Raw genomic sequence first — 17145 nt, 5'->3', positions numbered from 1 at the left:
TCCTCCAAACCAGTTTAAAATTTCACTGTTTGTTAATTTTCCAAGAGGCACTCCGATATCCAGCGATACATGAATTCAAACAGCAAAGGCAGTAACTGTGCAGGTACGCTGTCCTGCCACTTTCTTCCCCTCACCATGTGCTTCCTTTGTCCGTTCTTTTCCCTCTTAAAACTGCTGTTTCTTTGACTTTCTTTATCCCAAAGTTCCAAAACAATGCAAGTGCATACAAAAGAGTAATTGCTGCTTTTTGGAATTCGAGGAAATCACCTCTAACACCTAAAATACCTCAAAATGAGGAGCAGCTGTTACAGCCAGAAATTTTTCCCGCCCGCCCAGACATCTGAAAATCCAAATACACTACTCCCACTGGTTGTCTGTGGTCTATGCTGCAAGAAACAACTTCAAACAATTCCGAAGTTTGTCGGGCATGATTTCTCTGTCAGAAATGCATTGTGATTCTCTGCAATTTTGCTGTTCATTTCTACGTACACAATATCACATCTTATATCATGGATTCCAACTCTTTCCATACATATGTCAAATTAATTGGTCTGCAGTCCTCCACATTATCACTTCTTCCCTGTGTACATAGATGGGACATGTTTACTCCCTTTCAGTTACCTACAATGGCTGGATCTGCAAGAAAATAAAACACAGTCACCGGCAGTGCAATAAATATGCTGTTTTATTTCTGACATTTTGATATGAAGTATATCTGGCCCATCAGACTTAGCAATGATTAATCTAGCTCAATTTTCAAGTACTACCATTTTGCTGATATGAATGGACTTCATGTCTTTTGTTCCACAAGTCCCATGTGATCACTTGCTTTACACAGAGATTGCCTGGCGCTTTCTCAATGAAGACAGATGCAAAGTAGCTGGTTAGTTTCTCTGCCATTTCCTTGTTCCCCAAAATAAATTCTCCTATACCTTACAAATTTCCACATTTGGCCTTACTTTTGTTTTCTTTGGTATATGGATCGGAGATTTAAGCAGGCTTTTTTATTTCCTGTTTGTTCGTATTCATGTTCTTTTTGATTTCCTTAACACTTTCTTCGTCCTTATTTTCAGAAAAGTAAATCTCTCTGTATGTTCAGGTTTGCACAATACCTGGAATTCTTCTGAAGCTGCTTCAATTTAATGCAATCATTAATTTCTTACGTTAACCATTAATGAGTCACCTTCCCTTTCGCTGGTGTTTGTAACTTAGTGATATGTACATATTGTTCAGACTATACAGTATTTCTATGACTACCAGCCAATGTTTGTCTCACACTAAGTGTCATATTGTATTTTTCCTATTCACTTGACCCTCTAGCCTTCGGGTTTCCATGATATTTGAGTGTAATGTTCAAAAATTCTATATTGCTTGCAGGCGCCGTGTAAAATGCAACATATTAATGTCACGATTGGCCAATAGCTGCCTCAGAGCACGGTCAGTCATCAGTCCTTCTGACCACACAACACCACGCCCAAAATAACCTGCTCTCTACTTTAGTTCACAACATACTCTTCAACCTACCTCATATACACATGAAATTGATTTTTCACAGCATTAGCAATCATTTAGTTAACACACTTTAGATGCAGTTTTAGATAATCCAGTATTACTGCAGCACCCACGATATTTGCATATCTAATTTCCAGAGAATCGGATGCACAAAGTTGCACAACAGTCTTGGTTTAGATATGTAAGGCACCAATGTGTGTTCCTCCTTGTTGTTTGCACGATCCATACAAACTGATTCTGAAGAAGCTGTGGGATGTGGTGTGTGGTGTTATTAGTGATAGACATGGACAGGACATTGGGGAGGCTCATCCCGATACTGAGATAATCTGAAGAAATGCACATCGATACAGGACAAGCATCAATAACCTTCCCCGCTCGGCCAGGACAAATGTCTCCCTGTTCTCTCTACTCCCTCACACTGTCTGTATATCTGTTACAGCACCTACCCCCGAACAAGGCTCTTGCTACACCACTCTCACCTTCGCATGCAACACTCCCTTTCCTTCACTCTGTCACTGAAAGCAAATCGAGATTGAATTTATTGTTTTGCCAACATTGAACCAGTGAGACAATTGGATGCTGGGGACATAAAAATGCGAACATTTTGAAAATTAGGGAGAGAGCAGATGCCATCGAGACAGAAGAAGCCTGGGGATCAACCATCTTGCTTTGCAAGAAATTAGGAAATACTCACTAATCATATGTATTTTTTCATATGAAACCTATTCACAGTAAACAGAAATACGACGACCCAGGGAATTCAGCAGCCAGGAGAGTAACATCACAGAGGACGGCAGTGGCTGTGTGGTTTTGAAATTAAGTTGATGTAATCTTCACAAGTGTCTTATTGAAACAGCATATTGTGAGAGATTTGGGGGCAGTTGTGGGGGGTGGGTTGGTTAAAGTTGTAAATAGTTGTGGCGTAATGTTCACTTTTACAGTTAAAAATAAATTGGCGTTATTTTCTTTAAATAGTGGAATTTGGGAGTTCTCTGTCACTCATATTCTAATAGGTGACGGGTTAGGTGAGCTTTCCAGGGTGTTTGGTTTAATTAAGAGGCGTTCACCCCCATATCGTAACACTTGCAAAGACCAACAGAGAGCAAAAAAAAATGATATAAGGAGTGAGAAAGTTAAATATGAGGTAAGCAAGCCAGTCATGTAAAGAAAGACTGTAAGAGCTTCTTTCGATACATAAAGGGCAAACGAGAGTCAAAAATGGGCATCTGATCGCTAGAAATTGATAATAATGTGGAACAAGGAAATGGCTGAGGAGCTGAAAAATTACTTTTTGTCAGTCTTCATCGTTGAAAACACGAGTAATGTCCCAAACATTGAAAAGACTTAGTGGACAGTAAGGTGAGTAAGGTGGCCATCACCTAGGAGAAGGTGTTGGAAAAACTGAATGGCCTGAAGGTAAGTAAATCACCTGGACCAGATGGACTCCACTCCAGATTTCTAAGGCAGATAGCTGATGAGACAGGAGAGGCGTTGGTGGTGATCTTTCAGGAATCTCTCAAATCAGGGAGATTCCCAGAGGACTGGAAAATCGCTAACGTGATGCCCCCGTTTAAAAAAAGTAAAGAAAAAAATGGGAAATTACAGACTGATTAATCTAAACTTGGCTGTGGGTAAGATCCTGGATTCCATTGTGAAGGATGAGATTTCTGAATACTTGGATGTGGATGGTAAAGTAGGACAAAGTTACCATGGTTTCATCAAGGGGAGGTAATGCCTGGAAAATCTGCTAGAAAACATTGAGGACGTAATGATCAGCTGAGAACAAGGAGAGCCAATGGATGTCATCCACCTGGACATCCAGAAAGTCTTTGACAATGTGCCGACAGGAGGCTACTGAGTAAGGCAAGGGCCCATGGTGTTAGAGGCAAGGTGCTAGCATGGATAGAAGTTTGGGTGTCTGGCAGGAAGCAAAGAATATCGATAAACGTGTCCCTCTCAGGTTGACAGTCGGTGACAAGTGGCGTTCCTTAAGGCTCAGTGTTGGGACCACAACTTTTCACTTTATACATTAACGATCCAGATGAAGGATCTGTAGGCATTCTATCTACGTTTGAAGATGAAACAAAAATTGGTATAGGGACAGGTAACATTGAAGAGGCAAGGAGGCTCACGAAGAATTTGGATAGGTTAGGAATATGAGCAAAGAAATGGCAGATGGAGTACAAAGTGGGAAATTGTGGGAATATGCACTTTGTTAGGAAGAAAAAAAACATGGACTACCGAGAAAATTCAGATGTCTGAAGGACAAAGGGACTTGGGAGTTCTACTCCAGGATTTTCTCAATGTAAAATTGCAGATTGAGTCAGTAATTAGGAAGGCAAATGCAGTGATGGAATTTATTTGGAAAGGATTTGAATATAAAAGCAGGGATGTACTTCTGAGGGTCTATAAGGCTCTTGTCAGACCATATTTGGAGTATTGTGCGCTGTTTTTATCCCCACAACTCAGGAAGGATGTGCTGACCTTGGAATGGGTTCACAGGAGGTACATGGGAATGGTCTCAGGAATGAAAAGCTTAATATATGAGAACGTTTGAGGACTCTGGGTCTGTTCTTGATGGGGTTCAGAGGGCTGTGGGGGGATCTAATTGAAACATACAGAATACTAAATGGCCTGGACAGTGTGGATGGTGGGAAGACTTCCATTGGTAGGAGACTCTAGGACCCAAGGATATAGCCTTAGAGTAAAGGGAAATCCTTGAAGAATGGAGGTAAGGAGAAACGTCTTCAGCCAGAGAGTGGAAAATCTATGGAATTCATTTTCACAGAAGGCAGTGGAGGTCAGGTCATTGTGTATAATTAAGATAGAGGTAGTTAGCTTCTTGAGTATCAAAGGGATCAAGGGTTACAGGGAGAAGACAGGAGAATGGTTTTGAGAAACTTGTCAGCCATAATTGAAGAGTGGATTAGACTCGATGGGCTGAATGGTCTAATTTCTGTTCCTATATCCGATGATACATGGTCGTAAGCGACAGTCTATTGCCCCCTCTCTCTCACTTTGTCCTTTCTGACAGCAAAATGTGAGAGTAAAAAATCCCTGAGTCATCTTCACCAAACTTGGAGCATTCCTGTTGAGGATTCATGGGAATCGCTCCACTGCTTGAAGGAAAGGAAATCCAACTATTCCAGGTAGAAGTCTCATACCAGCAGCTCGTTTGAGTAGAATAACGTCGGAGACAGAATATCAGTTGGGACGCATCATTTCTTTTCCATTTGAAATGAGTTCACCTACTATGAAACTCTGGAAACCTTTTCCTATACGTTTTCATCTTCAGACAATGTGATTGTGTATGTGTCTGTACGTGTGTGACTCTGTGTCTCACATTTTTAGAGAGACTGGGCTAGGTTACACTTCAAACCTGTTGTAACCAGTGGAGAAGTGGGGCTGCAAAAGGACACAGCCACCCTCCAACATTTGTCGGAGCAGAAATGAGAAATTCACATGGGTTGTTCAAATGGGAATTCTTTTCCCCAGAGGTTTCAGCTCAAGGTGGCAGCTAAACACCACCACTTCCAGCGTAATTAGACATGGTCCATAAATGTTGGCCTATCAACAACACCCACATTCCATGAACAAATCTAAAATGATAAACTGCAGCAGAATTAATTGAATGGGAACAAGACTGATAGATAAATGTCTGTTTCCTTCCAGAATTGTGCTGCCTGTGTACTTTGACTTTGTGCAGTTTCCTAGTATTGTGCCTGGGTGCCTGCATTTATTCAAAGTTGTGTTTTACAACATTTGACAGACATGTGAATGGAGGAAAATTGTGGACAGACTGAAAAGTGCTGCGCAGACCACACTCAGATCAGCCATGATCTTATTGTCTGGTCGAGCAATGACAAAGTGTCTAATGACCCCCTCCTGCTCCTCAGTTCTCTGTTCCTATCTTCCATTCAGTCCTTAAAACCACTTGTATAGGAGCAGATGGAGACCACTTGCTGCAAATACCTGGTCCGCAGTATTACAGGATATCATTCAGTCCCTCAACACTGTGTGGTTTGCTGTGGGTTGGAAAATGTGATGGGAAATCCAAACTGTGTATGAAAGTGGTCTCCCACCTCTTTAAAGAGTGTCTCCTCTCTGCAAATGGTGTTTCGTATGTTGGTCATGTTGTAGACCCAGATTCATGTGAATATCGGGCCCATACCTCTCCCAGAGATGGCTCACAAAATGCTTTTCTCTCACTGTCCTCAACATTCAATAACAACACTTCCAGGAAAATTAAAACCATTAACTTTCCAAAGACAGAATATGAGAACATAAAAACAGGAGTAGTAATTTGGATGCTCACACCATTGTATGCCATCATGGCTGACCTACTGTTGGCATTAACTCTTCTTTAATGCGCAATTCTTCACACCCCTCAGCTCTCTGACAGGTCAAAAATCCATCTACCTCCTCTTGGAGTAATATCGCCCCCCCCTAACTTTCTAGACCTGAGAATTCCTGACATTCACTGCCCTCTATGAGAAGAAAATACTCTCCACACAGACACCATCACATATTAACATTAACAAAAGTGTTTAACTGACCTGCTTAGGTAAGAGGGATTGACCCTGATATCAAGGCAGGATTTGACTGAAGATTTTATCCACAGAGGCACTTAAATATCAAGAATCATGCATCCCGATTAAAAATAAAAATGCAAATCATGGAATTTATCACCTTCTCGGTGACTGTATAGAACATAACGAGTGATTGTCCATCACCATCAAGTTTCAATGCAATGACCTCTTATTCTCTGACTGTGTTACAGATTAACCTTCACTCACTCCTCTTTTACCATCAGCCCAGGGATTAGTCTCATGAAATTCCTTTACACAGCCTCTATTGTAGTGAGATAATTCCTTCTAAAGGAGAAAAATCTGTCCATAATACCCCAAGTACTACCTCAACTACACTCTTAGTGATGATCACAATAATTCCTTTCCCTCACTTATTGGTCTCCGTATCTTTATTATGACATAAAAACCCATTCCTTCTCTATGCACTGCCACTGTTGTGGAATTTAAACGTTCCTTACATCTGCATGTCAGCATCAGTAAAGCCAGTACCAGAGGTGCCTGTGGAGATGAACATCACTCTTGGGGAGGGACTTTGTCAGAAAGATTGCACTTGAAATAGGGAATGGTCACCTACCTGAATGGAAATGAAGTGTAGAAATAAGGAAAACAGGCAGAGGAAGGGAGCTAACTTTACTTTTGTTCTTCACTCATGGGATGTGTGCAGTCATGGTCAGGCCAGCATGTTATGCTGAGCTTGAACTGAGTGACTGGTTCAGCTGTTCCACAGGACAGTCAAGAGTAAAACATATTGCTGTGGGTTTGCACAGACATGACTGGGGAAGGATAATGCATTGGCTTCTCTGAAGGACATGGAGCAAGCAGATGGGCCTTTTTTCACAAATGATGATAGTTTCAGTCCAATAACATCAATTTCGTTCATGAGATATCAACAGATTATTATTCTGTGCCTCTCGATTATGTGTCAATGATTTAAGCAGCATGCAGCATCTGCCCATCTGACAGAATCTGTGCAGTAAACAAGTTCAACAAAGTCAAGAGCAATTATTCTGTAATTGACATGTGGTTACAAGGGACTTGATAAATTGTATCCAGATTTAACAAAGACACAATTGATGGTTTATTCAGAAGATGCACTGAGGCAGAGGAGGAGTCGGTGATATCATGATTTTGGTATTGGACAGGATGAGTGAGTGGGAGGATATAGAAATGTAGAATCTGTGCAGGGCTAGAAGGATTATGGAGTTTGAGAACTGTCTGGTTCTCCTCACAATTTGGTGAGTAACTTGTCATGAGTAATTTGCTCGATACAATTTGTGAGGAAAGAAATAGTTCATTGGATTTGAAAATGTTGACATCCACCTTTCTAAATTTTAAATAATACGTGCAGCAATTCAGTCCAACCTGGTTTAATGAACAGATAGCATAAATTACCAGGAACACCAACTTAGCGAGGATGGGATAGTAACCAGCTTGAACAACCATCAGTACATCATAGATCTGCAAAACTAATGAGGTCCGAGGCCGAGACAGACAGTAAAGAACCTCGGATAAACTCCTGTCCATTGTTGGAACATTCCAGTCTAATGTTCTCAGATTCTGATCTCCCCTCCCCCTCTCTCTAAATCTGCTGATGCCTGTTAGTGCTGTCATTGATTCTCCCGCTGATACTATGAGATAACACATTGAACCGAGTCCCTAATTAATAGAAGAGGAAAGCCCTCCAGCGACGTATTTAGGATGCATGGAGACTAACATCAATCACAGTCGCTGAACAAATACCTCCCGTTAACGCATTTCAATTCAATACTTTTTATTAAAATTCAAAATTTTGATTAAAATTTACATATTCTGGGTGGGATATGTGGGGGTGACTGAGGGACAGCATACGTTATGTTCGGTCTGGTAGATCAGTCATGTGTAAGCATTCAATCTCCCTTGGATATGGGAGCAATGCCAGGGGTTTATCAGAATATAAGCATGCTTCTCCGTTTATAAATTGAAACGTACGTTCTGCATCTACTGATCAGGCACTGCAATATCAGGAAGACATTGAGAGAACTTTTATCGTCCATGATCTGATAAGAAAATATCCCGCAGACTCCATGCGGTTATAACAGACTGTGACATGGCTATGTTAAAAGGGAATTGTATCTAAGAGATAATGGGGACTGCAGATAATGGATAATTCAGGGCAGGTAAAGCATGGAGGTGGACAAGGCACAGGAAGCCAGGCAACATCCAAGGAGTAAGAGAGTAACGTTTCAGGCAGGACCTTTTTTCAGGACTGGGGAGGGAGAAGGGGCTAAGAGAAAATGGGTGATGGGGTGAGGCTGGGGGAAAGATCAGTGATAGGTGAGTGAAGGTAGGAGGTGATAGTGACAGATCGGTCGGGAGTGTGGAGGAGATGGTGGGAAGGAAGATGGACATTAGGTCTCCTCGAAAGGGCAGATGTGAGTCCGGGGGTTGGATCTGGGATCTGGGTTGGCCAGGGGAGATTTGTAAATCAGTGAATCCAATGCTCATGCCGTGTGTTTGTGTCTTCCAAGGCAGAAGATGAGGTGTTACTGGTAACATCCTGGTAATCTCTTCTCAAACATCTCCGGATTAATAATCTCCTTCCTATAACAGAACTGCACACAGGACTTCAGAAGAAGCTTTATCAATATCCTGCACAATCTCAGCATGACTTCCCAACTTCTAACCTCAAAAGTATGAGCAATGAAGTAACCTTAAACACCCTGCGCCACAAACTTCAAAGAATTATACCTGCGTCCCTAGGTCCCTCTTTACTATATAACTACCAAAGCCCACCATTAATTGTATAAGCCCTCCTCTTGTTTATTTTATCAAAATACAATGCCTCACATGCGTCCATATTAAACTCCATCTGCCACAACTTAGCCCAGTGAATGATATTACTGCCCCCTCACACTCCCCCTTCGGATTAAACGACAATCCCCTGTCCATAAGGCCAACAAACACCAGCCTTGAGTTTCCCAAAGACCCAGAACTTGGTTTGCCTTGTGCAGGCAGAGGGAGGAGTTGGAAAGCAAAAGCTGGAAAGGAAACAGTTGCCTTGTCTCAATGAATGATTTTAGGAAGAGGGAAGCCACGGGATGTGAAATAGTGACCGGTGTTTTGGGCCCAGAATTGTGCTCCTTTCTCGTCTCTGATGTTTAGTATTGATATCTACTCGAGAGCCTTCATAGTGTAGAGTGTGTCTGCAGGATTTCTTTCCCTAATATCGCAGACTGCTGGTAATAGCTATTTAAACCGGAAATCATAGCCAAGCAATTGAAGATGTTCATTGGCTATCTCAATGGCATAGCGAATGCACACAACATCCTTTTGTTGAGACTAATAACTTGTACTTTTTTTTCAATTAGAAATGCCCCCTGTATAATTTTGTAATGTTAACCAGAATTTAATAAATCCATACACTTCAAATATGACCCGAAATCTGGGCATGATTTAGGCCTTGTTTAATGGATGGGTGCCCAAATTTCTGAGCCGGAGCTCCGGATTCAATTCCAGTCCATGACTGTCTGATAGTGCCCCTATCTCTGGAGAAGGTGGAGTGGAGTCATGTCCTGTGGAGGTGTGTCACAGCATGTTACAACAGGCTGAAGAACAAACACACCGGAGCATCATGTTGCAGCTTTAGGGGCTAATGCTGAATGATAGTAGTGTCCCTATCACTGCACCGAAAATTCTAGTTCCAAATCCCACAGAGCTGTTTCACATGTCTGAACAAGTTGATTAAACTTTTTTGGAATCGTGCCTTGATGGAGAAGGAAGAGGTACGACTACTGAATTTGAGACTATAGACCCAGGATGACTGAAAGCGCAGCCAACCGTCTTGATTGGAGTCACATTTACACTTTCTAGAGGTTTATAAAATTATGAAGGGCATGGATACGGTGAGTGGTCAAGGTTCCTTCCCCCCAAGGTAGGAGAGTCTAAAACTAGAAGGCATAGGTTTAAGGTGGGAAGAGAAATATTTGAAAGACAATGAAGAACAACTTTTTTTTCCTGCAGAGGATGGTGCTTCTATGGAATAAACTGCCAGAGAAACTGGTGGAGGCTGGAACAATTACAGCATTTAAGAGGCAACTGGATGGCTTTATGATTAGTGGGACATGGGCCAAATGCTGGCAAATGGGAGTGGATTAATTTAGAATAATCGGATGGCATGAACAAGTTGAAGGGTCTGTTTCCCTGTTGTACATCTCTATGAATCATTGATTTAATTAATGAAGGTCTCTTTGTAATCTTCGTTGTTCACCATTATAGAAACACTCTCCACTGTACACCCAAACTTGATGTTATCCGCAAATTTGCGAAATATATCTTCTATTACTCTCATCTAAATCATTTATATAAATGACAAACAAAAGTGGACCCAACAATTTTGCCTCTGGATCATCGCTGCTCACAGGCTTCCATTTCAAAAAACAACCATCCACCATCACCCTGTCTCCTGCCATTAAACAGATATACACAGAAACACACACGCAATCACACACACATACCGACACACTGACGTAACCATGTCTTTAAGACAAATGTTAGATTAAAACAACGATCGAGAGTTACAGTGATAAGGTGGGAAAGTTGGGTGAGAAACACACACCCAACAGGATCAAATAGCAAAGTGGACGTGATGGGCCAAATGGCCTAATTCCAATTTCTTATGCTCTGTGGCCTTAAGGTGTCAGGATTATTTTCCAAGGGTGCAGTAGAAGCTAAGTTTGATAAATACTTGACTGAACAGCCAATGGGACTGTGGGATACGTTTGAGGGGCTGAATGGTATATGTTTGTTCCTATTTGCTGTGCCCTTGTTTCTGAAAAGAGGAGGTGACTTGCTGTGAGGTTAACACGCTTTAATATAAAAGGTGTCTCCTATTTCCATTTGAGATAACGTTGGTCCTTTCTCCTTTGGATTATGCGATCTGTGGTGTTCTCATCCCCCGAGAACAGTGAAGTCTGTGTCACTGAGGATGTTCAAGGTTGACCTTGACTGACCTTTGATGGACAGGAGGGTCAATGTTTATTGGGAACTGACAGGAAAGGGGTATTCAGTTACAATCAGACCAGCCATAATGTTTCTAAACTGAGCAGCAAGTTGGAGGGGACGAATGAGCAACTGCTGTTCCTACTTCATCCGTTGTTCTGTCAATTCACCCACAAGGCTGTTACAGTGGGAGAGAAAGATCCCATTCAGCCAGTCAGCATCGTGATAATACAGCAAGATCAGGCCATAATGAACCTCCATGGGGTTAGACAGGAATAGAATGAAGTATTCAAATCATTTCAGTAAATTACACAGCACGGAGGACGCCATATAACCATCCCAGGCTGTTACGCAGGAGCAGGGGCGCCTTGGGCAGCATCAGGAAATACAGACAAGAGATCATTACTTACTTTATTTTAGGCAAGCTGTAACTAGTGGAATTCTTCAGGGATCTGTGTGAGGTCATCAACAAATTACAATCCATACCAATGAATTGGATGAAGGGGATAGAGCTCAGTTTGCTCATACATCAGGATAGTCAATCAATAAGATGTCAAATGAAGACAGAGCGTCTGCAATGGGATACAGACAGGGGGAGGGAAGAGCATCTGCAATGGGATACAGACAGGGGAGGGGCAGAGCATCTGCAGGGGGATACATACAGGGGAGGGGCAGAGCATCTGCAGTGGGATACAGACAAGGGAGGGCTGCGCGTCTGCAATGGGATATGGACGGGGAAGGCATAGCGCCTACAGTGGAATACAGACGGGGGAGGGCAGACCGCCTACAATATGATACAGACAGGGGGAGGGCAGAGCGTCTGCAATGGGACACTAACTGGGGAGGGGCAGAGCTTCTGCAATGGGATACGGACAGGGGAGGGCTGCGTGTCCGCAGTGGGATACAGACGGGGGAAGGCATAGCGTCTACTGTGGAATACAGATGGGGAGGGCAGACCGTCTACAATATGATACAGACAGGGGAGGACAGAGCGTAAGCAATGGGATACTAACAGGAGAGGGGCAGAGCTTCTGCAATGGGATACAGACAGGGGGAGGGCAGCACATCTGCAATGGGATACATACAGGGGGAGGGAAGAGCTTCTGCAATGAGAAACAGACGGGGGAGGGAAGAGCGTCTGCAATGGGATTCAGACAGGGGAGGGAAGAGCATCTGCAATGAGATACAGACAGAGGGAGGGAAGAGCATCTGCAATGGGATACAGACAGAGGGAGGGCAGAGCATCTGCAGTGGGATACAGACAGGGGAGGGCTGTGCGTCTGCAATGGGATACAGATAGGGGAGGGCTGCGCGTCTGAAATGGGATCCAGACAGAGGACAGTTTTGAGCAAACCTTCAGCAGAAAACAAAGTACAACATTTCTGTGATGGGAATTTTCTGTTTTGGGCAATAGACAAAACAGCAGAAAATTATTTAAATGCAAGGAGAATGCAGAACTGAGTGGTACAGAGGGATCTGTGTGTCTTTGTACATGAATCACATCAAATTACTCTGAAGAGGCAGCTGGTGATTTGATAATAAATGGAATTATTCTGTTCCGTGTAAGGGGTGTTGTGTTTGATCTTAGCGATGATTTTTTGCATCAGTGCAGTGCATTTCTGAAATCACATCTGATGTATTATGTGTCGTTATAATTGCCTTAACTGATAAAAACAAAATTGCTTTCGAAACGTTTCAAAGATCTTTCTCTTTACTCATTCTTGTTATGAAGGCATTACGTTACGAAGAAGGAACTGTTCGACCTGAGAATGTTTTATTGACCGTATAACATCTTGAGAAGAGTGTAGTTGGTGAATACCGGATGGATAGTTCTTCTTATGTGGGAGAATAAAATTTGGGAAATAATTTAAGAATAAGTAAGGTTCAAAGGAAAAGTCATTGGATGGAAACATTGAACTCTGATTTCTCTTCATATCTGATGCCAGACAGGCTGAGCTTTTCCAGCAATTTCTCTATTTGTTTAAGAATAAAACATATTCATCTTAACACAGATATTGCGAAGTCATCAAATGCTTATGTTTACATTATGCAGGCACATTTTAACACATCTTCAAAACAAGTAGGACCATTTATTGTTAATGATTTGATTCTGTGTATGACAACAGCATTAATGCACTGGCCTGGAGACGAGAATGTGATGGAGTCATATAATTCGGACAATATTCAAGGAGAGCTCACATGGTCCAGTCTGGGGCCTGATAACGTGAATGATTTAACTCACAGATAGGAAAATGTAGTCTATCTGTGAAGGAACAGCCTATTGCTCCCTTTCTGTTTCCCTGCCGCTCAACACAGCAATGTGTGGGAGTGAGAAAAAGCCTAGTCGTCTTTTCCACTCATGGAGGATTCCTGATGATGATTCATTGGAATCTCCCCACTGCCTGAAGCAAAGCAATTCAGCCAAATACAACTATTTCAGGAAGAAATCCCATTGTCAGAAGGTTATGCGAGATGAATAACTTCAGAAGTAATTATTCAGACTCGATATGTGAGGGGATCAGGCATGAGATTCTGTGGCTGCAAATAGGAATCCAAGATGATGTATAGCCTCCTACGTGCCTGGGTCCAGGATGTCTCAGAGCGGCTGCAGAACGTTCTCACCGGGGTGGGGGAGCAGCCAGAAGTCATTGTGCACATTGGTACAAATGACACAGGTAGAAGTAGTGATGAGGTCATGCAGAGTGATGATAGAGAGCGAGAAAAAAGGGTAAAAGACAGGACCACGACAGTGGTAATATCCGGTTTACTTCCAGTGCTCCGTGCTAGTGAGGGTAAGAACAGGCGGACATGGCAGATGAATACGTGGCTAAATAATTGGTACAGGAGGTAGGGATTCAGAGTTTTAGATCACTCGGATCTTTTGTGGGGCAGAGGTGACGTGTTCAGGAAAGACAGGTTTTACCTGAATTGGAAGGGGACTAATCTCCTGGATGACAGGTTTGCTAGTGCTACAAGGGAGGGTTTCAACTAGATTTTTGGCGTGGGGGACGGCGTAGGATCCTCAACAGCAGGGAGGCAAATGCGAGGCTGGAAGGAGATACCGTAATCACAAACAGTAAAATGCAGAGACAAGTTAGGCAGGAACACGACAGGCAGCAAGGAATGCCTGTTGGATTAAATTGCATCTGTTTCAATGTAAGATGGCTGACAGGTAAGGCCGATGAACTCAGTGCGTGGATAGGTGCGTGGGACTGGGATATTGTAGCCATTACAGAAACATGGCTAAGGGAGGGACAGGACTGGCAGCTTAATGTACCAAGGTACAGGTGCTTTATGCGAGACAGAGTTGGTGGAAGGAGGTGTGGGGGTTTCATTTTTGATTAAGGCGAGTACCACAGCAGTAATCAGAGATAAAATAACTGATGGATCATCCATTGAGGATTTGTGGGGGAAGCTAAGAAATAAAAAGGGAGTGATGATATTATTTGGGTTGTACTATAGGCCCCCAAATAGTAAACGGGGAATTAGAATAATTAAAATATGTACAGTGATTGGGGAGACTTGCAGGGCCAATAGGATTGCCATAGTCGGAGATTTTAATTTTCCTAACATTGACTGAGATAGTGTGTTCAGAAACGTTTCCTCAAGCAGTATGTAGAGAGAGCAATTCGGGAAGAGGTAAAACTTGACCTACTCTAAGAAATAGGGCAAGACAGGTGACTGAGGTGACAGTGGGGGAGCACGCTAGGACCAGTGACCATAGATTTAAAATACTTATGGAGAAGGACAAAACTGGCCCGCATGTTCAATTTCTAAATTCGGGGCAAGGCGAATTTTGATGGAATTAAATAGGAGCTTGTAGGGGTTGGTTGGAGGAGTTTGTTTGCAGGAGAAGGAACCTCCGGCAAATGGCTGGAGTTCAAGTTCTGTATGTTCCTGTGAGGATAAAAGGCAAGGTTGGTAGGAAGAGGGAACCCTGGATGTCAGGAGATATTGAGGCTTTGACATGCAAAAAGGAGGTGTGGATGAGGTCCATGCAGCTGGGAATGCAGAAGGGCGAAAAGAGCGCACGCGATAGCCTTGTCTGAGAAGATGAGGGTGAAGCCAAAGAGGTTCTTTAAGTATATTCTAGTTAAAAGAATAACTACATGAGAATATGACCCCTCAAGGTCCCAAGTGGACATGCATGTCTAGAACCATAGGAGATGTGTGAGATTCTCAATGAATAGTTCTCCTCTCTCTTTACCGTGGAGAAATACATGAAGACTTGGGAGATTAACAAAGGTAGTGATGATATCTTGGGGTTAGTCAATATCACAGGAGAGGACGTGTTGGATGCATTAGAATGTATGAAGGTGGATAAATCTCCTGGTCCTAAACAGATGCATCCAAGAATACTGCAAGAGGCTACAGAAGAAACTACGGGGACATGCGTGATATATTTGCATCATCGTTCGCCGCAGGTTAGGTTCCAGAATATTGAAGTGTAGCAAACGTTGTGCCATTTTTCAAGAAGGGAAGCAAAGAAAAAATCTGGGAACTATAGACCGGGAAGCCTAACATCTGGAGTAGGTAGGTTACTTGAGAAGATTCTGAGGGATAAGATATACACACGTTTGGAAAGACAGGGTTTGATTAGAAATAGTTTTTTTTTCAATTTCCTACAGTATAGAAACAGGCCATTTGGCCCAACAAGGCCACACCGACCCTCTGAATAGCAACCCACCCAGTCCCATGCCTCTAATCTATATTTACCCCTAACTAATGCACATAAGGCGGTGGCCAATTCACCTGACCTGTACATCTTTGGATTGTGTAAGGAAAATGAAGCTCCCAGAGCAAACCCACACAAACACAGTGAGAATGTGCAAACTCCACATGAGAGTCACCCGAGGCTGAAATCAAAGCCGGATCCGTGGCACTATGAGGAAGCAGTGCTAACCACTGAGCCACCATGCCACCCTTGCTTTTTCTCAACGCAGTTCAATGACACAGGTACAATATCTGTTCTGTGTTGCTGGAAAAGCGCAGCAGGTCAGGCAGCATCCAAGGAGCAGGAGAATCGACGTTTTGGCATGAGCCCTTCTTCAGGAATCAATCTGAAGCCCTTCCTGAAGAAGGGCTCATGCCCGAAACGTCAATTCTCCTGCTCCTTGGATGATGCCTGACCTGCTTCGCTTTTCCAGCAACACATTTTCAGCTCTGAACTCCAGCATCTGCAGTCCTCACTCTCTCCACAAAATCTATTCTGCCCTTCACCAATGATGCACGTTCCAATGCCACAAACCATGGATAATTTTTTGTCATCTTACTATTATTTATTATTGCTTGTTGTTATTTATTTTAATAATTATTATTAATAGTTGTTTTTAGATTGGAACGATTGCATGACTTTGTGAGTGGGAGATCATACCTCACAAATTTGTTTGAGTTCTTTGATGAAGCGACCAGGAATGTTGATGAGGGTAGCGCAGTAGACATAGTCTGTATGGTTTTCAGTAAGGCCTTTGACAAGATTACTCTTGATAGGTCGGTCTGGAAGGTTAGATTCGCATGGAATCCAGAGGGATCTGACAAATTGGATGCACAATTGGCTTGATGGTAGTAAACAGCGGGTTATAGGGAATGATGTTCTCCGACTGGAGGCCTGTAACACATGAAATGCCTCAAGGGTCAGTGCTGGGCCCATTGTTGCTTATTATCTATTTCAATGATATTCTTCAGAATGTATAAGGCATGATTAGTAAAATTGAAGGTGACACTAAAATTGGTGGTATTATGGACCAACAGCGCATTTTCAATTCCCCACACAGGCAGAGGTTGTCATGAAGGGTACACCCTCTCAACATCATCCGGTCACCCGAAGTGTGATGACCCTTAAGATAAACCATAATTTGTGGTCTCACTAACGAGAAAGTGGTCCTTTGGGACTCTATTCTATCCATGTTAATATTTTAATTTTTTCAAAAATATTTTTATTCAGAGAAAATCTTTTTAATGCTTCGATGAACCAATAAGTACCCAACTCAAAAAGCAATGCAAAAAGAATACAATTACACCCACTTGAATGTACATAAAGAAAAGGTAAATCAACAGACCGAAGAAA

This window comes from Chiloscyllium punctatum, chromosome 27 (genome assembly GCF_047496795.1).
Source record: "Chiloscyllium punctatum isolate Juve2018m chromosome 27, sChiPun1.3, whole genome shotgun sequence".
Taxonomy (NCBI): Eukaryota; Metazoa; Chordata; class Chondrichthyes; order Orectolobiformes; family Hemiscylliidae; genus Chiloscyllium; species Chiloscyllium punctatum.
Note: the sequence above shows the minus strand (reverse complement) of the source record.